General features: G+C 53.6%; 1 protein-coding gene across 6 annotated transcripts in view; it reads right to left on the reverse strand.

Moving 5' to 3' along the window:
• Positions 1–26,231, reverse strand: part of HIVEP3 (HIVEP zinc finger 3) — a 456,791-nt gene that overhangs the window by 103,549 nt on the left and 327,011 nt on the right. The window contains exon 1 of one of the 6 annotated variants that reach the window (XM_082687125.1): positions 17,436–18,225. The exons of the other annotated variants lie outside the window; for them this stretch is intronic. The gene's annotated coding sequence lies outside the window, so the exon portion shown is untranslated. Of the gene's footprint in view, positions 1–17,435; positions 18,226–26,231 lie in introns of those variants that run through there. 6 annotated transcript variants of the gene reach the window in all.

Below are 26,231 nucleotides of genomic sequence, written 5' to 3' on the forward strand. Positions count from 1 at the left end.
TGATATTCTTTACCAGCCGCAATAATTCTTCCCCATTAAAGAAAAACAAACAGAGAGAACCAGGCCTCTTTCTCTGCTCCTCCGGAAAGCCCAGATGGGTCTCCAAGTATGCAAAGAAGCGAGGTGTCCTACTGATCCCTGAAGGAGTGCTCTCATTTGGTGGCAACTACGATGACCTTATGAGCCAAGGATTTCAAACCCCCTGGCAGTATCTGTTCTTTTTTTTTTTTTTTTCTCCTCCAATTTTCATAATTGGGTGAGATTGGTCTTTCTCGCTTTTCATTTTACATAAAGTGAGGGTGAGGGAGGGGAGCAGCTCATGGAGGGCTGGGGCCCTCTAGCCAGGGTGTAGGAGAGGTGAAACCAGCCCCCAGGTCATCACCCCACACCCGCCTGGGGCCTCACCCAACAGACAGGACGCTTCGACAGAACAACAGCACACGCCTGTCTCTGTGCTGTTCTGTGAGCTTTCTTCACGCAAACAGAAACACCCAGAGAGGTGAGGGCACAAAGCCCCACAGTGAGCTGGTGGGAGGGAGACGCCTAGTTCCTAGAATATAGGCTCCTTCCAGGCCCAACATTCCAGACAATAGGCAATGCTGTGAGCCGGACTTTGTCCAGGCAGAGAAGCCTCGATTCCAGAGCCTTCTGCCATCACAGGCATCTAATCCAGGACAATAGAAACTCTACACCCCCAAGACAGGGCAATGCCCTGTTCCTCCTGTTGGTCTCCCGTGCCCTTCTGGCTGGGTGGTGGGGGGGGGTCCTCCTCTAGGACCCCCAGTGAACACTGACTGCATGTGAGAAAGAGAAGGTAAGGAGCTAGGGCTGTGATTCCGGGACCTTCCTCTGGCCTAGCTCTCCTGCTTGTTACTCATGGTCCTGTGCTATACCTTTGAGGATATGTAGGTCCTGTCTTCCAAATTCTACTATAAACTCTTAAACAGAGGCTCACTCTGCATGGACTTACTCAGCACACAACGTGGACAACTGTACACAGCCCATGACTTCTGACCATCCCCGGCATCACAGTCATCACCCCAGTAATTAAGGAGCTAATGCACAATTACTCACTCTCTCCTTCAAGAGTATAAGTTCTCAGGGAAGAGCCAGGCTGTTTGTCTTGTTCCCAAGCTGTAGCCCAGCCCCTAGCAGAGTATTTACACAGACAAGACACTCAAGAAATACACGTTGGAGTAACAAACTCACTCAGACTCTCATTCATGCATTGAATTGGAGGAAGAGGGGACTTGCCAGAGCTGAAGGTGACAGACAGGGTGTTCTGGTTCCAGCTCTGCCACGAGCTCCCCCTGGGCCCTTGAGCAAAGCATTTCCACACTCGAGTCCTCTTCCCTCATCTAGAAAATGGAGTGTGGGGTTAGACCTTCCGTGTCACATTCGTGTGACACTGAGGGGTATACCGCCTTGGACTCGGGGTCCCGGGCACCTCACTGGCCTCACCCATGTTCTGTGTTTTCTCTTGGTTTTGCCCAGGTCCAGGTATACGGGAGGGGTCCAGGAAAGAAAGGGGAGAAGGGATCGAGGCAGGGGGTGGCATAAGCCCCAGTTGGGAGAGCTGTTGTCACTCTTGGGCCACATGTTGGGGAGAGGAAGGTAACACTGACAGTGAGCCATCCCATGACCACAGTGTGCCCAAGGCCTCTCACATTAGCTTGCTCACCTCCAGCCTGGGCACCAGGAAGGAGGGAAGTGATCTGCCCGAGGTCAGAGTGAGCAGCCAGGACTGACCCTAGATGTCCTGCGGGCAAGTCTAGACCGTTGAACACATTTGGTGGCAACTTCTATGTCTTTATGAGCCAAGGATTTCCAACCCCCAGGCGATATCTGTTGTGGGTTTTTTGGTTTGTTTGTTTGTTTTTCATAATTGGGTGAGATTGGTCTTTCTCACTTTTCATTTTATATAAAGTGAGGCTGAGGGAGGGGAGCAGCTCATGGAGGGCCGGGGCCCTCTAGCCAGGGTGTGGGAGAGGTGGAACCGGCCCCCAGGCCATCACCCCACAGCTGCACAGCCCATGTGGCTCCTAGGAGCCTGGGCACAACTGGTTTCCACCAGCAGAATCCACTTAGCCTTCTAGGTTCTGGGGGAGGGGCAGCAGCATACCGGTGGCTAAAACGGAGACAACACAAGTCACCAGAGCGACAGGTCCCCCGGGGGTGGCACCAGGTGTTATGAGAAGTTACTTCAAGGAGACGGGACAAGGGACCTTGAGGAATCCGAGGGCTGATGGGGTGCCTGGGGTGGTGTTCAGGCTGAGGAGACAGCATCTGCCGTGTGCCTGCAGGAGACCCTGCGCTGGGGGGTCTACAGAGCGGCACAGTCCCTGAGGGGAAGCCACTTTCCCACCTGGACAGCAGGCTGGCCAGCAGGCCCCTGTGATCAGACCCTGGGAAAACAGAAGAACCCACCTGTGACTCTCCCCTCTGAGGAACTCCCACCATGGCAGACCAGCCTCTGTGGCTCACTACCTGCTGTCTTGGTAACAAATTACCATCAAACTCAGTGGCTTCAAAGCAACACACACTTACTACCTCAGCGTTCTGGAGGTCAGAAATCCATGAGTTCCCCCGGGCTACAATCAAGTGGCTCACAGGGCCCCATTCCTTCTGGAGGATCTGGGGAGAATCCTTTTTTTGTTGCCTTTCCCGGCCTCTGGAAGCTGCCTGAATTCCTTGGTTCATGGCCCCTTCCATCTTCAAGGCCAGCAAAGGCAGGCGGAGCCTTTCTCACGTCTGACCTGGCTTCTCCTGCTTCTTCTCCCATATTTAAAGGGCCTTGAGATAGCAGCAGGCTCCAGCGGATCATCCAGGATAATCTCCCTATTGTAAAGTCCCGCTGCTTAGCGGCCACAATTCTATCTGCTGCCTTAATTCCGCTTTGTCATGTAAAGTCACTTAGTGACAGGTTCTGGGAATCAGGACTTGGACACGTTTTGGAGGCCGTTATTCAGCCTATCACGCACGCTGCACGGAACACAGCTCCCCCAAACACAGCGTCAGGAGACAGGCAGCGCAGCGCAGGCAGAGGGAGGGAGGGAGGGAGAGAGGAGGCGAGGCTGGCGGTCTGGGGGCGAGCGGGGCAGCAGACACACACTCACGTCCCACCGGCAACCGCCATGGCAGCTCCCCGGGTGCCTGCTTGGCGCACGTTGCCCTGAGAAAACTCGTCATGTCTCCACACTGAACCAGGCACGTGCAGTTTCCACAGAGACTGCCGGAGCAGGAGCTGAGCCAGAAATAACCTCGCTGAGGTGGAGACCGTCTCTTCCTTGGTGCTCCACGGGCTCTCACACCCTCACGCTCCCCTGTCGACAGGCCCTGCAGGCACGAGGGGACCTTCCAGGGATTGGTGACCGCTGGGGGTGGGGGAGGGCGGGTGTGGACTCCCCCTACCCCCCACCCAGGGATCTGACTGCAGGGCTGGGCTGGTACCCTTGCCTCCTCAGCCCTGTGGAAAGCTGTCCCCCCTTTTCCCTGACCTCACCACCCCTGAGCTGTAGCGCCCTCCAGCACCCCAGCCTTTCCTTCTCTGACCTCTTGCCACCAAACACTGGGATCCCCGGGACACGCCCTCGGTCCTGTCACACGTGCTGCTCTGTCCTTGCCCCTCCTCCGACTTCCAGGATGTGCTCGGCCCTGCCCAGAAGGGGGCCCCAAACAGAGAAGTATGAGCCCTGGGGTCCCCTGCCCTGCCTTGACTGGGGGCGAGCCCTCCCAGCCTTCTGCATGTGTGCCCTGGGTGTCCCCTGTGGGAAGCTGGGCCCAAACCCTGCCTCCTCCCAGAGCTCCCCTCAGCTCCCTGGGAGGTTTCCTCTAAGAATAAGATCTCATCCCCTGTAAGGGCTATAAGATGTGCTAAAAGTATAGAGACCAACAAATATTTGGGCCTTACTGTCCACGCTACTCCGATGACAGGGTATCCTTAAGACCCTGGGAAATATGGCCACGACTTAAATTTCTCATGTTTTCTCTCTCAAAGGCAAACAAGAGTTAACACAACTTCTACATGCTAGGCCCTGTGCTGAGTGTTTCGCATGCCCTTAAGTTCATTTACTCCTCACCTGGACTCAACTACAATCATCCCCATTTTACAGAGAAGCTGAGACTCAGAGAAAGCAAACAACTTCTTCAAGGTTGCACAGCGAGACAGTAGTAGAGCCCAGACTGGACCGCCATGTCCCATGTGCCAGACTCCAAAGCTGAGACTATAGCCACCATATGTCATTTTGGGGGGAGGCAGAGTGGAGGCTGGGGGCGGAGGCCCATAGGTGACCCATGGTGAATGCTAAATGGGATGCTTCCAGATTGCCTCCTAGAAAGCCCAGAGCTGTGCAAATGTCTTCAGCTTTGTCTCTTGGTATATACTGTGGTTCCATGCAAGATGTTATTTGGGCTAAAGAGAAGTGAGGAGAGGGGGAGGGGTGTCACTATTTTAAAAGTTTGGACATCACCAACTCCATCCTTGCACCGAGGACAAGCCCAACACTCAGGAACAGACGTGACTTGCTGAAAGGCACGGCCTTTGCCGCCGAAGCCAGGGAGCTTTGCTCGCTTCTCCTGCTCCTTGAAGGAACATTTGCTTATTCTCCATGCAGCCCTCTGCACGGCTTGGCACAGAATTTTAGAATCAGATGTGGTGTGGGTCCTGGCTCCTGCTTTTACAGCCACTGCATGCCTGGCGGCTTGGCAGGGAAAACAGCCGAGTCCCCATTTCCTCGCCTGGAAAGTAGGGCCTGTGCGGGGGACGAGAGCAGGCACAGACAGGCTGCGAGTCTGTCCTGAGCGGAGCATCGTGACCATGGGTCCTGAGCCACTGTGATGGGGAGAGGGAAAAGAGCCCTACGCTTAGAATCCAAAGACTCTAGCAGCATCCCAGCTTTGCTACTCACCACCACGTGCCTTGAGCCACCCACTGGACTCCTTTGAGCCCTACTCTTGGAGATAAAAATGTCTCTGTCAGGGACGGTATGAATCTGAAATGAAGTAATGCAGGGAAATGCTGGAGGCATGAGTGGCCTCTGGGTGACAGAATCCCAGCCTCCACCCTTACCCTGTCTGATTCAGTTGGCGAGGGGCAGGGCCCAGGGATCGTGCCACGCCGTGATTCTGTTGCAGGTAGGCAACAGACCACACTGAGAAATCATTCTAGAAAGCACTCAATGTGTGTTTGTTCAACAGAATAGACGAATCCTTGAACATCTGTTGAGCTGCACATGGCTGCTGGAAGACATGGGCCGGAGGAAATAAGCAATTTTCTCCAAATACATTTCCTGTGAAGTCCAAATGATGGGAATTGGGTTGGGGCTTCTAGGACGGGGAGGATGATGCAAGAACTCCCTTCCCCGAGGAGAGGAACATGAGCTCTTCCTGTCGGACGGGGAGACACCTGGTGGGAGGGTCAGTGCCCAGTGGCGTGGGGTCCAACCCAGGGACGGATATCCCAGGGAGACCCCTGGGGACCAGTTCCAAACCCTGTTCTCTTCAGCATCTTCATGCAGACAGGAAAGAAAGAACTGAAAATATGCTCATTAAATCTGCATCTGGCACCCAGTTTGGCAGGGTTGCCAAAATTCTGTAAGACTAGAATTAAATTAGCAAATTGGAAGTAAAGTGATTTTAAGCAGACATGATGGAATTCATTAGAGCCAGGTGGAAGCCAGTGGGGGAAGGGACCCAGGAAAGCCCACATGCCCTGGGGGTGGGAAAGCCCAGCCCTGAACAGAAACAGAAGAGAACCAAGCCGGTGAGCGGACCTGACCCAAATGATAGGATTCACCCCTCAGAATGTGCTGGTGACAAAGACAGCCCCTCACTGCAAGGCAAGGAGAAGCACCTTCTGGGGGACAGGAGATGGGGAGACCAAGAAGAGAGGCCCCAGAGAGTTGCTAGAAAATAAGATGGGGGTCTCCCCAAACTGGGGTCTCCTTGAGGGGGCACTCAGTGTATGGACAGGGTTGGAATCCCTATATGTTTATGAGCTTGTGGTCTAGAGAAAACACAGAGATGCACGGGGTGGGGGTGGTGGGGGGGATAGGGTGGGGCACAGAGTCTAGGCAGGAAGGGAGAAGGACACTTACGAAGCTCAGGTACTGTGTGACACATTTGTAAAGGATCACCTCTCAGACATTAGCTCTTTGGATTTTTTTTCAGGCTTCTTTTTTTTTGTTTTCTTTGTTTAACAATTTTTTTTCAAACACCTAAGTATTTCATGTACAATGTGGACAAGTGTCTCCTTCCCCCCCCCGCCCCGCCCAACATTCTACTCCCAACATGAAACCACCACTCACAGTTCCCTGGTATGTTCCCATTCTTGTTTCCATGAGCACAGAAACAGATTTCAATGTGCAGACACGTACAGAATTGTTTAACTTTCCCTGTATAAAAATGGGATTGTATTAAACATAGCACACAGAAACCTTTCTCCAGTTAAGAAAATGCTGGAAATGTCTCCCTGGGTTGGGGCTTCTCGAATCACTTCTTTTTAAATGGCCACAAAGTAGTCCATGGAACAAAGGCACCATCACCTTTGTAAGTATGGCCACTGTTGGACGCTGAGGTCATTTGCAGCTTCTTCCTGCTGCAAGCAATGCTGAAAGGCACACCCTTGAACGAACACCTCTTTGTGCGTGTGTATTTCCCTGGGGCTGGGGAATTGCTGGATGGAAGTAGGCGTGGGCAAGTATCATTTTCAGTGACAGCAGTTAAGACTCACAAGTTCTCTTTGACCCTCGCCAGCACTGAATCTCATTTGTTTTCACATTGTTGCCATCTGTAAGCATTCTAACTTATAATCTTTCGGGTTTGGGTAGCTAGAGTATTAGTCCTAGGTTTTCGGACCATCACTGTGAACTACCTGTTTACATCTTTTGCACACTTAAAAACATGCCCATTTTTTCAGTTGATGTCATCGTAAGTAGTGATGACAATGAAAAGGTAGTTTTCTGTGGGTTGAGAACAGTTCTAGGTGCCCCACAAGCTCACAGCTTGGAATCAAAACCTTAAGAGGGAGGTGGTAGCATCAGCCCATGTTGACAGTCAAAGACAGTCAACATGTTTAAAGGAGTTTAAAGACTCCTTATGATGTCTAAGGTCACACGTTTCAGATGGAGGACAAGCCAGTGTCTGAAGGATGAGCTGAACCAACCAAGTCATCCTCAAGTGAGACGTTTGCAAAGCTTCCTCCCTCCCTCCAGCTAAATCATAGAGAAAGAACCCCTCCCCCCTGAAATTCTCCCTCTTTCTGTTATTTCTCCTTTACTTTATCTGGGGAGGCTTTCAGAGCATGTTGTGCTCGTAATACCAGGTTAGGAAACTGAAGTTCAATCTGACAGAGGTGATCACAAAACAGACCTGGGCCCTGCATGTTCGACAGGACGCGGCCCATGCTCGAGGAGGAGTCTGGGGTGCGGGGGGAGAAGCAGGGTTTGGCTGGGGGCAGGATTTACTTGTGGGGCTAGAAGTCAGGGAACAAGGAGGTTGAGGCAGGGGCCCAGCTGCAAAGGATTGACAAGCATTGTCAAGCTTGGGGGCAACATGGGAATGGGTTAAGGCTGGGATGCAGGAGTGCTGTGAGTATCAGCCTTGCTCAAAATCATCATCGAATCAAAGGGTGTTCTCACCGTCCCCGGACACGCCCACCGACGGGCATGTGGACCAGTAACATGCTCTCCTTTTGGTGTGAGAAACACACCTGCGTATATGGAAGTACAGATCGCACACGCAAATAACCATACTTGACAAAGATCAGATTTTGGCCTTTAGTGGGATTTTTAAAATGTGGTTCTTTTTTAGCTCCCCAAACACCAATGTCACAAGTGGGTTTCTGGGTTAGAGACCCACCACTGAGTTGTCACACAGGCTTGGCTACCCTCATCTCAATGACATTACTTCTATCTCCCATGAACGCAGCACGGAGGGGAGGACAAAGGATCATTTGCATGCCATTTGCCACTTTGCTTCTGAGAAAAAAGAAATTAACAAAATTGGAAAAATGTGTGAAACTGACATGCTGAAACTAATATGCAGAACCAAGTTTTAGAGGCACAGTTCAGCATTCGTGTTGTTTTTTTCAGCTTTGACCTCAGATAACTTCAGTGTTTCCCCACATATTTTCATATGGAATTCTAGCCCAGTCACTCCTTTGATACATACACACATTCCTGATGCATATATTCATATGTGTATATCCTATATCTTACGTGTACATCTATTGGAGATGCATAGGAGTTCTCTGATCAGTCAAGCTTGGAAAACTGCACATATACCTACCTCTACACATGCACACACACATTTCCCCACACATGCTTTTTTGGAGATTTCCATTGCACATCTTTCCTATTAAAGACCCGGGTGTCCTGCAGGATACAGCCCTTAAGGTACGTGGCTGTAGCACTTTTATTTCCTCCCTGTAACACCCTTCCTCCTTCCCATCCCTCTGCACCTGTGTTCTCCACACCTTGGAAAGTGCTGGACTTCTTTATTTCACAAGATTAGAGCCTAGTGAAATAAACAGCCCATCTTGGAGGTTCATCCTACTCCTATAAAAATTAAATGCTTTCTAATAGACTCATGATGACGGTTTCCTGTCTATCTGGTCGTCTTTGACTCTCGTATTTTAGGGCAACACCAAATGTCCACAGGCCAAGGCAATGTGTGGAGTGACATGAGTCTCCTAGAAACCCCTAGGAGACCAAGGCAGGCGAAGTTATGTCGCTCTGCAGTTGTGCGGTGAGCCTGGGCCAATCACCTGCTCTGGGCTTAGAGGTTGGCAGCTGGAGGGCCCCCAGAGACTCACCTAAACCAGCTCACTTGTTGTGTGAATGGGGAATCCCAGCGAGAAGGGACCAAATCTGAGAATACCTTGACCCCAGGCTCTTTTCCTTCAATCTAAGAGACAGCCTTCCCTGGCTGTAAATGTTTTCTACCCTAAAAGAAAACCAGATTCGCATTAATAGGCCCTTCCAGCTCCTGGACTCAGTTCTCACTACCTGGCACCCCTCCTTCCCAGCCGTTACTCACTACGATTCCTACAGTCACGTCATACAGCTCTACAGATAAAACTAGGTTTCCATCTGTCTGCTGCAGCATCAAGCGAAAACGCGTCGGTGAACTTTCATCACATGGAAAGGGCATACTTGCTCTAGCCTAAAATATAGGTCATACAATATACTAGAAACTCATTTAGGGGCAGTCTCCGGGGGAGACCGTTCCTCCTCCAACATGATACCATCCTCAGTTTATCCTTTTGCTTCTTTTCACCCACGCAACTCTAGGTAACAGCGTGGGGTATTAATAACAGCAGGGACTCAATGACTTCATGACCTTTTATGACTTTTCCTCCATAACCTTGAGGAGGCCAGCTAGTCGGAGCATATGTGGATTTAGTCATTTATTTTTAAATCAACTATTCGCTACGGAATAATCTCATATGGACTGAAAAGTTGCAGGGACAGTTCCCATAAACCCTTCACCCCATTTTCTTTATTTTTTATTTTTTTAAAGATTTTTATTTATTTATTTGACAGAGAGATCACAAGCAGGCAGACAGGCAGGCAGAGAGAGAGGAGGAAGCAGGCTCTCCGCTGAGCAGAGAGCCCGATACAGGGCTCAATCCCAGGACCCTGAGATCATGACCCGAGCTGAAGGCAGAGGCTTAAACCACTGAGCCACCCAGGCGCCCCGCACCCCATTTTCTTTAATGTTAACACCTTACATATCTCAGGTCCATCATTCAAAGCTCAGAAACTGATGGTGGCATGTCACTATTAACTTAAACTCCAGATGTCATCAGTTTTTCCACTAATGTCCATTTTCTGCTCCAGGATCCAATCCGGGATCCCACCTCGCATTTAGCCATCAGAGCTTCTTAGTCTCTGGGTTGATTTTGTTTTCAAGAAAGAACATCCCCGGGGTGCCTGGGTGGCTCAGTGGGTTTTAACACCTCTGCCTTCGGCTCAGGTCATGATCCCGGGGTCCTGGGATTGAGCCCTGTATCGGGCTCTCTGCTCAGCGGAGAGCCTGCTTCCTCCTCTCTCTCTGCCTGCCTCTCTGCCTGCTTGTGATCTCTCTGTCAAATAAATAAATAAAAATCTTTAAAAAAAAAAAAAAAGAAAGAAAGAACATCCCCTCCTGCATGCAAGGTGGTGTGCTTGGTGCCAACCTGCCCTATGAGGAGACCCAAGGCGTCTGATGGGCAGTCGAGTACGGCTTTGGGTGTCCACTCCACCCATCCCCTGGAATGCGGTCCTGGGCTTGTCACTCCACATACGGAGTTTCCAGAGGCCACATCTGCAAGATGGAAGTGATTGCTTCTACCTTGTTAGGATGAGACAGTCTATGCAGACAGGCATTTTGAAGGCCTAAATCCCAATTCACTTAGAGCCCTATCCAGCTCGCTGTTAGCTATAACAGCAATCAGGAATTAGATACAGTATCCTGTATCTAAAGCAGGATAGCTCAGAGTCTGGGCTGCCTGGCTGAGCTGACCATTTTAGTCTCACATAGGATCTACCTATAGACACCCATGTACAAACATGGGTGTTTCTCCATGGTGTACATGGGTGTCTATAGGTAGATCCTATGTGAGGCTAAAGTCATTCTTAAATTCATTTGTTCTACATTTCCTGCATGGCTTTGCTCAAGTGTCACCTTATCGAGGATAACTTTCCTGACCATCCTACAGACAGGAGCCCCCTGAGTCCCTCCCTCTGGCTTTCTCTAGCTTCTTCCCCTACTTGATTTTCTCCCACAGCACTCAGCCCATTTGGCGTATTGTACATTTCTGTGCTCCTTTGTTCACTGTATGCCTCCCTCTGCTGCTTTATAAGCTCCAGGACACCACCACTGCTCTCTGTTTTGGACACTGCTGCACCTCTGAGCCTAGAACAGTGCCTGATGCTTGGTACGTGTTCAACAGATCTTTGATACATGAAGAACTAACTGGATGCTCACTTTCGCTCTGCCATCTCTCGCATCCATCCCGATAACCTGAAAACCAACCCTTCCCATCCAAACATACTGTTTAATTCAAATAAGAGAAAAGCTACTTGGGAAGCAGATGGCTTTGAGGCTTCTGGGCCTTCTTTAAGAAAAAAAAAAAAAGGAGTAATGCCTTTCTTTTAATTTAATTGCATGCCATTAATGTCCCTACCTGCCTCCTCTCCCATGAGCAGCTCTGTCAGTTAGAAACCACAGTCTCCTCCTCATCCAGAGTCTGTCTGCTGGCCTCTCGGCACAATCAATTCCAGCAGAGCCCAGGCTGGAAGAAGTGGGTGAAACCCCCTCACCCAGCTGAGCTGCTTCATTATTGTGGTCACTCAGCTCTTGTACATCAAAGGCCTGTAGGCCTCTCAGAGCAGGAAGAAAGCCAGGGGATCCTGCAGACTGGCCTTGGGGAGGACACTGAGGTTCAGAGAGGGGAGGGAACTGGCAAATGACACACAGCGACCTAGCAGCAGGACAGAACCCAGGACTCCCAGCTCTGCACCCTGGTCATGACTCCTCTAGGGCCAGACCTACTCTCCCATGCCCACTACCCCCAAGGGGCATTTGCTTGTTTCCTTGAGTTCCAATCTGGCTGTCTCCCTACCCATGCCCATTCCTGGGGACCTGACGAGTGTGGGCAGCACTGGTGGGGGGACTCTCCAAAAGTACCCACACATGGGACAGTAGAGCCCAGAGCCAAAGAGAAAGGAAATGGGGGTCACATTTGGTGAGAGCCAGATACCTTCTTACCAGCTCACCTAACACTCATAGTGCCCTGCAACAAAGGTGTCATAACCACATTACACACCAAGGAAAAGGAAACAGAGAAGTTTTAAAATGCAGCAAATCACACAGCCAGTATGTGGCCAAGCCAGCAGCAGCGTGGAGTTCCTTCTGGTTCTGAAGCCCTTGTGCTCTGCCCGACCATGCTCGTGGAGACCCCAGCACTGAGCGCTCTAGAGACAGGTCCTAAAAACAACAGAACGTTCCTCTGGAAAAGGAGCCAGAATCATCCCATTCTAGAGATGAGGAAACTGATATCTGGAAAGAAAATGCCACTTGTCTGGGGCCACGTGGCTAGCGAGTGGCTGGATTGGCCAGCAACCGAGCTTCTCGGGAGGCAGCCTCTCTCCAAGTGCTTAGCCCTGAGCCGAGCCCGTGGAAGGATGCAACCCATGGCTGGTGAAACAACGAATGCATGACAGAGGAGGTGAGAAGCACAGCTCCTGTATCTCCCATAAGCCATGGCTTTCCCCCCAGCTGCCCTCGGGGAGGGGAGAGCAGGCTGATGTGGGGGAGCCCGGGCCTGTACATCAACATGGACCTCCAAACCTCAGACCCCCTCTCCCGGCCAGTGGATGTGTCGGAGGCCTGGAAAGTGACACAGGCCCTGGTTCCCACTTGGCCCTCAGCTCTCCACCAGAGCTGGAGCTACGTGATGAAGAGGAGTGGGAAGATGGCAGGGCTCACTCTTTAGCCCAGTGACTGACGTTAATGACCTGGAGTGCACCTTCTTTTCAAATGTCTGCTGTCTGGAGCCAAGTGGTCCATTTTTATTGAACCCTTTAGGACCCAATTCACAAATACTGTCATTGCTTTTATTATCATGCATGTTTTATACCAACAACCAAAACAACCGTTGGCTGTTCACCTACTACATGCCAGGCACAGACATCTCATAAGATGCCTGACACACATGGTTTCCTACACCCCGTGCGGCCGCCTCATAGGTCAGTGTTCGTGTTTTTTTATTACAGACAAAAAAGCTGGGGCTTAGGAGCGGTAAAGGGACTTGGCCCAGGAATATGCCATAAAGGAGGAGACACAGACTTGGGCCTGCGGGTCTCCACAGCTCATGCTCCCACCGTGAAGCTGGTGTGGGCCTGGGACACAGGGGTGAGAGCCATAGCTAAGGACGCATGGAGACTAGAGGCACAGCCTGCCAGCCTTCCGGGGCAGTCAGCTGGCTGGGCTTCTCATCCCCAGGGTGACCTTCTAGCACTAGGGTGCTTCTCCACATGTGCACCCATGCACCCATGCCATCCTGACAGGCTTTGAATCTTTTGTGGTGGGACTTGGAACTCTTCAGTTAAAAACCCTCAGGTGAGGGCACCTGGGTGGCTCAGTAGGTTAAGCTTCTGCCTTCAGCTCAGGTCATGATCTCAGGGTCCTGGGATCGAGCCCCACATCGGTCTCTCTGCTCAGCAGGGAGCCTGCTTCCCCCACTCTCTCTGCCTGCCTCTCTGCCTACTTGTGATCTCTCTCTCTCTCTCTGTCAAATAAATACATAAAATTAAAAAAAAAAAAACCCTCAGGTGACAGCAAAGGATGCCCTTGGTTCTCAGCCATCAGGAGGGATTTTCTCACATCCATACCTTCATCCGGAGGGTTCTAAAATGTTTCTTATGAAATCCAAAGAATTTCACAATTTACAAAGAATACCTTGGAAGCTGAGGCCTAACGACCCTAGGATTCTCAAGAGAGCAAAACTAATTCTGACTGCCACAAATGGTGTGTTTTTATTCACCATGATGACAATTCCCAAACAGGGTGGTGTTTATGAAAAGGACTTCGGAGCCCAGAGTCCTGAGTTGGGGTCCTAGGTCTACCTTTTACTATCCATGCAACCTTAAGCAAACTCATTCCACAAAATAGTTCCTCAAAGCTTGCTATGCATGCATCAGCCCCAGGACTAGGAAGAGGGAAGATGGAGAAGTGGCCCACAAAAGCCACAGTCTCTCTTAACTCAGCATTCCTCATCTACAAGGTGGGAGCCAACAGGTACCAAATGCCTATGACAGCGTCTCAGGCCCTGGACGTGCTGGCTCTCTCTTCACCACCCCCCCTCCAAAAAGCACCTCAGGAGGCAGGTTCCTCCTGTATCATGCTTTGCAGCAGAGGACACAGGGATCCAAGGACTGCATCAGCAGCTTGCAGGAACCTGCAGTGGCCGCATGGAAAGGACTGAGCTCTCTCCCACTTCAACATTCCCCCCTTCGTGGGCCCTCCCCCCTTGGCAGATGAGCCCACAGAGTGAGCGGGATAATAGGAGAGAGTGCTCTGCAGCCGATCAGGAACTGCACAGATGTATGACATCATGGTTATTAATAATGGAAGTGGCGCAACTAATTCACGATCCCTCCAGATGGACCACCTGAAATGTTGTGAACCTCCTGCAGATAGCATCAGATTTTATCACGGTGGCACTGTAAGGGGGCTTATGAGTCCAGGCTTTGGCTCATTCATAGGGGTGGGGGTAGACAAGAGGGGAGGGCAGCCCTCTGAGACCACAGGGGCTGCCCCACCCCCAAAGCCCAGGTCACACAAAGTTGGGCTTTATCGACTGAACCACCGAGATCAGGCACCAGCCACTGGCCCCTCCAAGGGGACGCAGCAGGGAGTGGCCAGTGTGGCCTCTCCACGGGCCCTGAGCCCAGCTCCTTGATGTCACAGGGCCTTTGTACCTGCTGTTCTGCTCAGAATACTCCTTCCCCAAAAGTCAGTGTGGCTGTCACTGTTTCAGCATTCAGATTTTGGGATAAATGCCAATGCCTCACGAGAAGACTCCCTGGGCTCCATCTTAAGCTTCGCCTATTCCTTTCTAACAGTCATCCTTCTGTTGTATCACTATTTAGCCTTATTTTAGTCCATTACTAGTCATTCTCTCTCTCCCCACTGGAACGCAGACTCCACGAACAGAGAATTAAATGATTTTCGGTGCTGTCATCCCTAGAAAGATGCCCAGGACGCAGCAGGCACTTAGCAAACATGTTCAGCGAGTCCCCCGGATGTTGGCTTGGGTCGCAGCCCCCCTAGCAGCCCGCCGTCCCTTGCCTATTCACTCACTCACTCACTCATTCAATAAATGTTTACTGAACCCTTTCTCGGTGCCAGGCGTACTGCTAGGAGCTGGGGATTCCAATCAAACAAATGACACAGAGTCCTTACCCTAACAGAGCTGTGATGGTTGATTAAAACAAACAACACAGAAGCCAGAGCTGTCAGTCACATCATGTGTGACCACATGATAGCTGACCCCCCCAAAAGGTGGAGGGATCAGTATGGCAGAAGATACGATAAGTGGCACAACTCTGGGAAAATGCAAACATCAGATAGACCTTGCAAGGGCTTCCTAAGGGCTCAGTCCTCAATTGGGCGAGATGGTTCCAGGCACCCCCACCAGCTCTGGGGAGGTGGGGACAAGGGGACATGCCCATTGCTATGGGTGCCTCCTGGCTGAAGCCTGGAGCACAACAGGATGGATACACATGAGTGACCCTGTGTCTAGCAGTGTGTGTGTGTGTGTGTGTGTGTGTGCGAGTGTGTGTAGAAGCAGGTGACTGAGAGGTAGGAGGGTATGTGTAGGTGTGGGATCTAAGTGTGAATGAGTACACAGGATGGAGTGTGCAAGTATGTGTGTGCTCAGGGGGAGAGGGATTTGTGCTTAGAAATTGATGTGTGAGTGTGTAGAAGTCAGTGTGTGTGCATGTGTGTGTGTGTGAGGACACTTCTTCCCCTACTCTTCATCAGAGGTCCTAACCCTTATCATGCTAAAGTCCCCAAAACAAATGACACATAGTAGCTACCCAATCATCATTTGATTCATTCACCAACAAATCATTTCAATCTTTGGGCTTGTTAAATATATTCTGCAGAGTGTCCACACAAAGCAACAAAACTGGTTCGAGAAGAGAATGACGAACCTCTGGATATAATTGAATGGGGTGAGAGCACTGGATGAGGAGTCCGGGTTCTGGTCCCTGTTTTACCACTATCTTGGGCTGCTGTTTAGTTGTGTGACCTCAGAGCAGCCAGTGAACAACTCTGAGCTTCTGCCTACTCTTCATTCAAGAAGGTAACAAGAACTTCGCTCCCAGAGTTTGGTTGCAAATCCACACCACCACACCATCACTGCTGGTAGCCTCAGAAGCACTGTTTCCTAGGAGAGCAAGCACGTGGAACTTGAAAAGGTCTATAGGGTCCCCTGGGAAAATGCTGGGCTTGACAACATTAAACAGGTTCTTTTATTGCAGTACTTCTCAGAACCTTTAATTTGCCAATATGGATTGAAACTGGCCAGCAGGATGATAAAGAGCTGGCAGGATTTGCCAGACTTACTAGAACAGGGAAACCTTTACTCATGGCACGGCTTTTGGATCTAATGTTTCCCAGAACACGCTTTGGGGCCTCTGCTAGCAGGCACACAGGACACTTATCAGTGTCCCCTTTCTTGCAGCTGACTGAACAGAAAGAGCACTGCATCTCCCTAAATCACAGAGCAGAGCCATGGCAAATACCAGCCCAGAACCATCCAAACCACAGTAAGCGGCACGTGCACAGGGCTTTCTACTTACACAACGTTTTCACTTGAATGATCTCAATTCTTCCTGACAACATTCATCTGCGGACCCTCAGCCCCATTTTGCAGATGATAAAATGCGGCTGAACGAAATTGAAGACTCTACCCAGAGCCACTGAGTGACAGACTTCTAACTTGACTTTATCAGTTTGCATTGGGTCCTTGACCAAACCATCAATGAATACATGATCTATTCTATAGATAAGCAATTGCAGCCACAGAGCAGAGGCCCCTGCAAGATGCAGTGGCTGACACCACCTGCACCTGCTCAGCAGCGGCCCCCACTCCTGGCCCCCTGCATTGGTTGAGGAGAGGGCAGAGGAGGGTGCTCCCAAAATGCCCATGGAGTAGAAGCTGCTCTGGAAACACCCAGGCGGCTAGACGGGGAGTAGCTCCCTGCCAGGCACCACACCCTCCGGATTATGCCAGGGACAGCCTCCCCCCTCCACCTCCGAGGCTGTACCCTCTGCGCCAGGTGCCATTCTGCAAGGAGGGCGGGAAGAGCCAGAGCTATGTTTCACTCACTCCCAGTAAGCCGGAGGAGCACCAGGCTGGTCGGCGGTGACAGTCTGAAACTGCCACCGCCTCCAGGGGGAAGGGCGGCCAGGGCTGCCCAAGCGCTTCAGCGGTCCCCACCGGTGTGCTGGGTCCCACCCGGTAGGGAGCACCGGGCCAGAGAGGCGTGCCGGGGTGAGGGTCTGCCCGGGGCCCCGGGGGCTGCGCCTGCCAGCGTTGAGCGGGGCTGTGCCAGGCGCGAGTGTGCGAGAGAGAAGTGTGAACGCGGGAACGCCTGTGTCACCCCAGGGCGGTGACAGAAGTAGCGTCTGGGAAACACAGGCAGCGAGCGCGTGCACCAGGCAACCCCAGGCTACGGAGGAGTCCCAGAGGTCCCCGGGAGTTGGCACCGGCGCGCTCCTGCACACGCGCCCGCGCCCAGCCCGCTCCCACCGGCGCGGCGCCCGCCAGTCCGTCCGCTGCCCGCCGGCGCGGGGCTGCTCGCCGCTCCGCGGCGGTGAGGGGCCCCGGGGCTGCCAGGCCGCGGTGGGGCGCGGCGCGCGGAGCGCTCGCTGCTTACCTGCCGGGCGGCTGCGGCTCCGCTGCTCCCGGCTGGGCTGCGCCGGGCTGCACTGGGCTGCGCTGGGCTGCGCGCCCGGCCTCCGCGCGGCTCGGCAGCGCCCGCTTACTCGGCTCCGCCCGGCTCGGCTCCGCCCGGCGGTGCCCCGGGCGCTCGCAGGCGGCCCACGCGGCGCGGGGTGGGCGCGGGGCGGGCTGGCGGGCGGGCGCCGGCGGCGGGCGCGGCTCTGGGCCGCCCCGCGGCCGCTTGGAAGCTCCTTATTTGGGCAGTGATGTCAGGGGAAGTCGCAGGGGCCGGACCACCCACTTCTTTCCATTCACTCCCCAGAGTTTCCTGTCGCCCTGCCCGGGAGACCCCGGCACCCGCCCCGGGCGCCTCTCTGGCCCGCTCGGCCTCTGCGCGCCCTGCCCCGCTGCCCGCCGCTCTGGAATCCCTCCCCTCCCCGCCCCGAGGCCCGGGTCCCGCTGGGCCGGGGCGCGGCGGGCGGGCGGCGGCCGCGGAGGGTCTGTGCCTGGGGAATCCCCTGCTCACGGCGGCCGCGGGAGGGTCTGCGTGGCGGCCTCCTCGGTGACAGGCCGTGTCACTCCGGGCGCCGCCCCTCCCTCCGCGCCCGCCCCGGCTCCCGCGCTGTCATTTCCTCCCGGGCCCTCCGGGGAGGGCAGTCAGGGAAGCCCCGGTCGCCGCCGCCCGGGCCCTGCCGCTTGGCGCCCCGCCTCGGCCGCACGGGGCCCCGCGGGTGTCCATCGTCGTCCCCAAGGTGCACGCTCCCCGCCTCGCTCCCCGCCTGGCTCCCCGGGTGCCAGCCCCGCTCCTGGAAGCCCGCGCCTCCTAAAGCGGGAAGGCACCGTGCAAAGCGCTGGGCGGGGCGGGCCTGGCGGGGGGCCTCCCTGGGCTCCAGCCTGGGGTGGGGGTGGGGGGACACCCCGGGGCTTCCCAATGGCCTGACTTTACCAGAAGCTGCCGGATTCGGGACCTGAATCACACTGATCCAGGCTTTGGCCAGTCCGCAGCAAGCTTGGGCCAGTCCCCACTCAGCACCCCCCTGCCCCCCGCCCCCCGGCCTGCTTCCCAAGGGAGCAGAAAGGCAGGGGGCCTGGAGACCTCACCGGCATAGGATTTTACCGATTCTCGAACCCTGAGGCTCAGACAAGTCAGGTGATTTGCCAGGTTCCGACTCTGAGCCGCCAGCGCGGGCCTGGGGTTTGGCTGACTGTAGCCTAGCTTCTCCTGGCCCGGAACAGCCTTAGGAGGTTAGAGGAACCAGGGCCAAAGTCAGGACTACGGTGGGGCCACCTCAGTGCCCAGGGTGCCAACTGAGGGAGACATCCTTGTAGCTCAAGGGCCCACGAGGTGACTGACCATTATTCTGACCAGGGACGGCTTCCAAGAAGGCCCCAGGTTTCCTCTGGCTCCAAAGCCATGCCCTCAAATTCAAGGCCCTGTCTATCAAAGGGCATGGGTTCCCTCTGACCTGAGGCCACACGGGGCCAGGGGACATAGAGGCCCTGGGGCTTTCTGTGCCTTCCCCATACAACAGCTTCTAGCAGAGGTTCCAGTTCCTCCCCCTCCAAGTTCGCTCAGAGCGAGCAATCCCCTTCCAGATCACCAGCTTGAATGGAGGGAGCCCCAACTTCCAAAGGGGCCCCACACTCCTAGGTGTCAGCGGGGGTGGGGGACTTGGGGGCAGGGAGGAAGCCATAGCTCCCAGGCTGCAGGGAGTGAAGGGAGGTGGGATGTCAGCCGGACACGGGGCCTGCACACTCACAGGCACAATTACACACCTGCTGGCCAGTCGCCAGGCCTCCTAGCTGTTCTGCTGTTCGTCACCACCCCAGGGTCCCCATCTTCCATCAGTGCCCAGAGCCCCATCTCAGCTGTAATTGGGTCATGCCCACGTGTAAGGCCCCGGAGCCCAACCCTCTGTGACTTTTGCCCAGTGCACCCTGCTCCCCAACCCTGTGCCAGTTTTCACTCCTTGGGGTCTGTGCACTGACTCTTCTTCTGTCTGAAATACGGTCTCCACTCCTCCTGCGGTCCTGCACACCCTGAATCAAGCCTGCCCTGGACACAGGTCTTTCCCCTGATTAGGGCAACAGGAATAGGGTGCCCCCGGGGTCGGGCCCCTGTCCCTCACTCCACTCCTGCCTTGCCCCCACTGCCCTGCTTACCATTTCTGGTGGGACTAGTTCCAGGTGGGAGAAAGTGGATGTCTTGTCATAATTCCTATGCCCTGAGGAGGGAATTTTTGTCATTTATGCAAAGGCTCAGATGACAGCCTTGCTCCTGCGTCAGGATGAGTTCCTCCCCCAGCTCTGAGGAGTGGCCCTGCTCCACTGGTCCCTCCTGGTGGATTCAGTCATCTTCCTAGGCTGCCACAGGGAGCTCAAGGCTTCCTGCCTCTAGAGACGTGTCCCCCCCACCCCCTGCAGTCAGCTGGGAGTCATCTCCCCTCTCTCCAGCTTGGGAGCTATGAGGAACTTCCATTGTAGTTCTTCTCTCCCATCGCGACTGACGAGGTTACAAATGTTCGTTAAGTGAATGAATGATCTTGGGGGCAAACTGAGAGACAAAAATAAACAGAGGGGCAGAATGATCTGACAAAGAGTGGTGGCTGAGGCTCCAGGGGTCCAGACTGGGGGCTGGGGAAAAGGAGGGGGTTCTTAGCTAGACTGGATCTGCTGGTCACTCAGGAAGCTGGGCCAGTGTGGACATCGCTGGGCTGGCCCCTCTGCTGGAGCGCTTTCCTGGAACTGCTCCTTCGTTCCAACTCTCTGTGGCTTGGGATGTGTCTTCCCGCTCCAGAGTCATCCCAGGCAGCCTGGGATGTCCCCATCCCAGTCCCCCAACCCCACACCATCCTGAGCTGGCCTTAGCTGGATGAGGAGGGAGGGAGGAAGGTGTGCTGGGAGAAGCACTTTCACAGTCCCACTGGACTCCCCCAAACCACCAAAGGCCTTGCTCTTTACCCCACGAGCCCCTCGGGCCGCATGCCTCTGTGGCCACCCTCCAGGCCAGGCAATGCCGGCCTGAAAGTCGTCATCCAGCTTCTCCCACAACCAAAGCTACCTGTGCCCACCTGGAAATCCAGCTGCCACCCCAGTTCTGGTGCAAATTCTCACCAGAGTCTGGAAGGGCTTCAGGACTCCAGCTGCAGGGCTCAGGACACAGGTTGGGGGCAGGCAGCCCTGCTTTAAGGCTAGCCACGGAGCTTGGCTCCTCTCTTTGAGCCACAACACCTGCCTGAGGCCCGCTTCCCAGCCCACAGCTGGCTGGATCTCATGTTAGAAGACAGGGGGTGCCAGGTGCCAATTCCTTCCTATCAGCCCATCCCCAGCAAATAACTGGGCCAGGTCTTAAGAAATTCCCAGAGTCTGGCCCTGGGGGCCTTCCCACATGCCTTCATTCCTCACACATGAATCAGGCCCGTTCCCTGTTATGGGAACATACAACTCACCAACCTGTATTCTGGACGTTCCATCTGAGGATGGAGACTGGCAGGTCATCCCTGTGCCACTTGCTCAAGGCTACACGGCTATTTACCAAGCCGGGGTGGGGGGGCGTGGGGGGCAGTGCAGGGGTGGGGGGAGCACAGGAGGTAGGAGATAAGCCTCATTCTACGGCTGGGGCTACAATTCAGGGAGGACACAGCCCAGGTGTCCCAGGTTAGATTGCTGATGGCTTGTTTCCATGGAAATGCTAGACACACACACACACACACACACACACACACACACACAGGGCTTGGTTCTGCATCACACTGTAGAGACTTCACAGGCTAGAAGAGATTATAGCAGAGGGCAGGGCTGGCATCTGCTCTGTCATCTAGGAGGCTGTTTCTCTGTGAAATTTTGTTTCCAGCTCCTAACAACCAAATTACAGACACAGTTTGAGAACGCACTGTCATTCCTAAGGAGCAGGGGCCTGCCACAGTGTTCTGGGGAATGCTTTCCGGGTGGGGTTGAGCAACCTACCCTGGGGGCCCTCCAGGTTATTTATGTTGAGGCCTTGTACTTATTACCAGCCGTCCTCCCATCACCACCTTGGCCGCCGTGCCTGTGATTTTCCGGACTTGGATGCTTTGTGTCATTTTACTATTTGTGCGTGCAGAGTGTGTATACACATGTGTGCATGTGTGGTAGGTGATCTCTCCGCAGATCAGCTCTACACCTAAAACTTCAGTCCTCACTTCTCCCAGAGGGAGCCACCTCTGTGCACAGAGACCTAGGGTCTCTTACAGGTTACGAAGATCGCCTCCTGGGGTCCCAGAATACTCAGCTCCAGCTCTCTCTCCCCAGCCCGAGGGGGCTGTGTTTCCAGCTTCCTGACTCAGTGGGATATTCACTTCACCCCTGACCTGATGCTGTGGGTAACAGAGGGACCACGAGCCACACAGACCCGGGTTCAGATCTTGACCCTATGTTTCCTGTGTGACCTCAGACCTAGTAAGTGATGTCATTGATCTTGACTTCATCTCAAAGGGCGGCGGTAAAGCTACTGCAGAAGAGCCCTTGATGGAGTGTATTCAGTAGGTGCTCAGTAAACAACAGCAATAGTTACATTGTTCCCACCTTGTGACCTAGAATCCTGTTCCTTCCATACTGTTTTCCTTCCCTACCTTCCCAAGACTGAAGCCAGAGTCCCTTCTCCACGCCTACTGTCCGGGTCCAGGTCACTACCATCTCCCAGTTAGGGCAGCCTTCTCCCTGGTGCCCTGGCCACCTCTCCCACCAATCCATTCTTTACACAGGTGCAACTCTCTAGAACAAAGTCAGGTGAGTCCCTGCCCAGCTAAACTACCCTGTGTTCTAATGCCATTTATAAGCATACCTCGCTTTACCTGTCCAAGCCTCCCTCCCTCTGCGCCATCCCTATCCGCCCTTTGCTCCCACCATATAGAATCATTCATTGCTTCTGAACCTGCCAAGTGCATCTTGCATATGGAGTTCCCTGTACTGGTCCCCTCACTTGAATCCACTTGGCCGGCTCCCATTCAGCCTTCCAGGTCAGCTCAGAGGCCACTTCCCTTACAAAGCCCTCCCTGTTCCCCTGGGTGGCATCAGCTGCTTCCTTCTCAGTGACCCTCCAGCACTTGCCATGGACTGCATGGCATGTGCCCCATGAAACTCTGTCATCTTATTTCTCTAGTTGTCACCCCTTTTACAGTCCGCAGCCCTGTGCACAACCACAGGTGCTTGGAATGTCACAGGTGTCCACAGCATGCTAAGGACAGACTTTGGCCCCTCTGGCCATCCTATCCAATGAACAACCCGGCTAGTTTTCCCCAAATGACGAAAGCATCCTCTTTTCCCACACTCCTTGACTGGCCTAGCTTGAGTCCTGTGTCTGCCTCATTCTGGCTTTTCAAGAGCATTTTGGGGGGACTCCCGCGGGCCCCAGGTGGGGAGGGTGGGACCTTTGGTTCCACGAAATCAGAAGATTAGTCAATCCACACACTCTCGTGGCTGCTGAGAACAGGTTTTCCCCAAGCCAAGAAACTGACTTGCAAGGTCCTCAGTGACAATAAATATGTACCCTGCATTTGGCTTTGCACTTGCCAACGGGAGGTGCAGCAGGAGCGCATCGACTTCTAAGGCTTGGGTTAAGGCACTCTGGGTGCAGGTCCCCACTCTGATACTAACAACCGCTGAACTTCGCCGAGCCTCAGTTTTCACAGCTATGAAATGGGAGGAAAACATATCTCAGGGAAGGACTGCAGAGATTAGAGAACTGATGAAATTAGAAAAGGAAATGCATTTTAAGCCTCAAGAGCAGAAGCTGGCATATAGTAGATGCTCATTAAAGGAAGCCCCCCACCCACCCACTCAGGCTCTTTGGGGGATACTCTGATACATAAGTCTTAGTCTTTGACAATAGCTTGTAAAGTTGGGGGGAGACAACTTCATCATGCCCCATAAACATGAAGACAAGGCAAACAGTAACAGGTAAAAAACAAGAGAAGGATTTTCAGGAGCAGCAAGGGGGAGAGGGGAATTCTGGGATGGCCTGAAAGTCCCCTCACCTTTCATGACTTGTACCCAACAGTGATTGCTGCTGCCCTTGTGGCTGGCCTGGGGCCAGGGGTGGGGGAGGGGTTAGTCTGGAAGAGGTCCCAAAGCAATGGGAGACTGTGCATCTCATAGCCTGGTTCCAGAGATGATCCACACCCTTAGAAAATAATTACAACAGTGAACAGCACCACAACCAACCCAGAACATGCCAGAAGGAGATGTGAATGTGGGATGGGGTGGAAGACCTTTTAAAGCCTCCATCTAACAACAACGAAGAAATCTGGAACAGGTCTTGCTCCAGCCCTGTTCAGGCTCACTCCCCTTGCAGCCTTTCTCACCTCTTAGGGCTGGTGGTGAGATCTCCAATCTCCACCCTTCAACCTCGAAGCCCTCCTGCAGGGCGGGCCTGGCCTGAGTGGATCACTCCCAGCTTTCCTGAACACAGTATGAATTTTCATGTTCCGTGCCTTTGCTCATGCTGCGCCTTCTACCTTCTCCTATGCCCTTCCGTCTCCTCTCTCCCACACCCTTCCCTTCAGTTCCCCTATTAATTCTCCTTGCCTAGTTCGTGACCTCATCCTGTTCGGACTCCTCAACTGTCTCGTTCTTCTTAATTTTTCCCAACCAACTCACCCCGTCAGGAGAACTGAAAGGCCCCTTCTCAATGTTCCTGTGACTTGTGTGGCACAAGTCACCAGAACATTTAGCATATCATAGTCAGGTATCTGTGTCTGATGTCCCCTTGAGGGTGGGAGAGCGTGGAGGCTCTGTGCCTGGCACCTACTGTTTGCTTAACATCCAGAGAGCCTGGCAGGCCTTCTTCCATGCTTCCCACCACTGGGCAGTATAGCAGCACCTGTCACTCTGCTGGGATTGCAGATGAAGTCCCCACTGATCCCCTAGGAGCTCCAGGCACTTAACACAGTCATGCTCTCTCCATCCTGGAAACCTGTCCTCTGAGGGTCATCTCCCCCAGGCTTCCTGCTGATTTCCTGCAACGCCCTCCTCTCAAACCCTGAGCGTCCCAGCTAGGTCCTGGACCTGGTAGACTCCACTGAGAGAGAGGGCTGGGTAAAGGGAGCTGGGGAGATGAGGCGATGTCCCCAAGAATGGCAAGCTGAAAGAGCCAGGGACCTGGAGACGGAAAGGTTTGGGGGCACATGGGTTTGGTAGTGGGGTCTGAGCTCGGAGGGGAAGGATTGACAGCCATTTGGGGGTGGGGAGGAGGGTGTGATGGTTAGTTTTATTTGTCACAATGACTGGGGCATAGTAGGCTCAGCTGTTTGGCACCATTTTTTCTGGGTGTGTCTATGAGGGTATTTCTGGATGAGATTAACGTTCAGATTTGTAGACTGAGTCAAGCCGCGGGGTGGTGGGGCGGCGCCTCATCCAGTCCACTGAAGACTTGAACAGAACAAAAAGGCAAGGTAAGAGCCCGAGTGACTATGCTGGGACCTTGGGTTTTTCCCAGCCTTTGGTCTCGGACTGAAACACCAACTGTTTCTGAGTCGCAAGCCTGATTGGTTTCCAGTCTGGCACTTGTACTATTGGGCCCTACTGGTTCTCCATCATTTTCCTCATTGGTTCTGTCTCTCCAGAGAACCCTGCCTTCTACAGACAGCTAACACGCGAATTCCCTGCACCTCAGGAGGGGCCCGCATTCCTTGCTTGAGGTTCTCATTTGCGCAACAACTCTCCAGAATGAGTAGGCATTTCCCATCTCCTGGCTTCTAGAGTTGGCCACACTCACCTTGAAAGCCCCACTGCAGATGGACACTGTCACCCCTCTGCAGACCCCCAGCACCCCAGAGGTGCTCATTAATGCTGACTGAACAAACAAATACCACACACCCAACTGGGTAGCCCCTTAGAGTAGGGGGCACAATCTCATCCTCACCCTGTCATTTCCAAGGCTCTGGGGCAGGCAGGATAGGGAGCTTCGGTCCCAGTGCCAGATGAGCAAATGAAGGCTCAAAGAGGACCTAGAGCCAGACCTGGCAGCAGGGACCCACCTCTGGAAGGGTTGAGGAAGGATGCGGCCCTAGGTGCAGGGGCCTCGCCCTTGCCCCAGCACTCACATTCTCCAACAAATGTTCAGTGAGCACCTACTACAGACCACGTCCTAGGCTGGGGTCTTAGAGTAAGTACATTAGTGAACAACATGGACAGAAATTCCCGTTCCCATGGACCTTACATTCTAGAAGGAGGAGACACACAATAAACACAACACAGAACAAATAAGAGAATTCTATAACACGCTAGCCGGCAGTATATGCTGCAGAAAGTACAGGAAGGGCGGAGTAAGGGGACCAGAGCACAGGGATGGGAGGCGGGTCACAAATTTAAGTGGGGCAGTTAGAGTGAGCTTTGTTGAGGAGGCAGCATTTGAGCAAGGGCTAGAAACAGATGAAGAATTGAGCCATGCAGATATTGGGGGAAGACCTTCACAGGCAAAGACAACAGCCAGAGCAAAGGCCCTGTGGTGAGGAGATGTCAGGCATATCACTTGGGGCCTTGTAGGCCATTGGGAGAAGTATAGCTCAGAGAAATAAATGAAGGTGACGGCCATGGGCCTGCCCCCCTCCCCCAGCAGGCCTCCGACGCATACCCTCTTCTCAGAGGGCAGGACCGAGCTTGAACCAGCAATGAGAGATTCAGGGGACCCCTGGGTGGAGGAGGGGACAGCAGACAGAGAAGAGGCAGGAAGAGATGCTCCTGGATTAGTCTCCTCTTCAGCCCCTGCCATTCACCCCCTCACTCCCATCTGTATCATTCTTGGGGGTCCGCC

The sequence above is a fragment of the Mustela nivalis genome, assembly GCF_964662115.1.
Source record: "Mustela nivalis genome assembly, chromosome: 10".
In the NCBI taxonomy this organism is placed as follows: Eukaryota; Metazoa; Chordata; class Mammalia; order Carnivora; family Mustelidae; genus Mustela; species Mustela nivalis.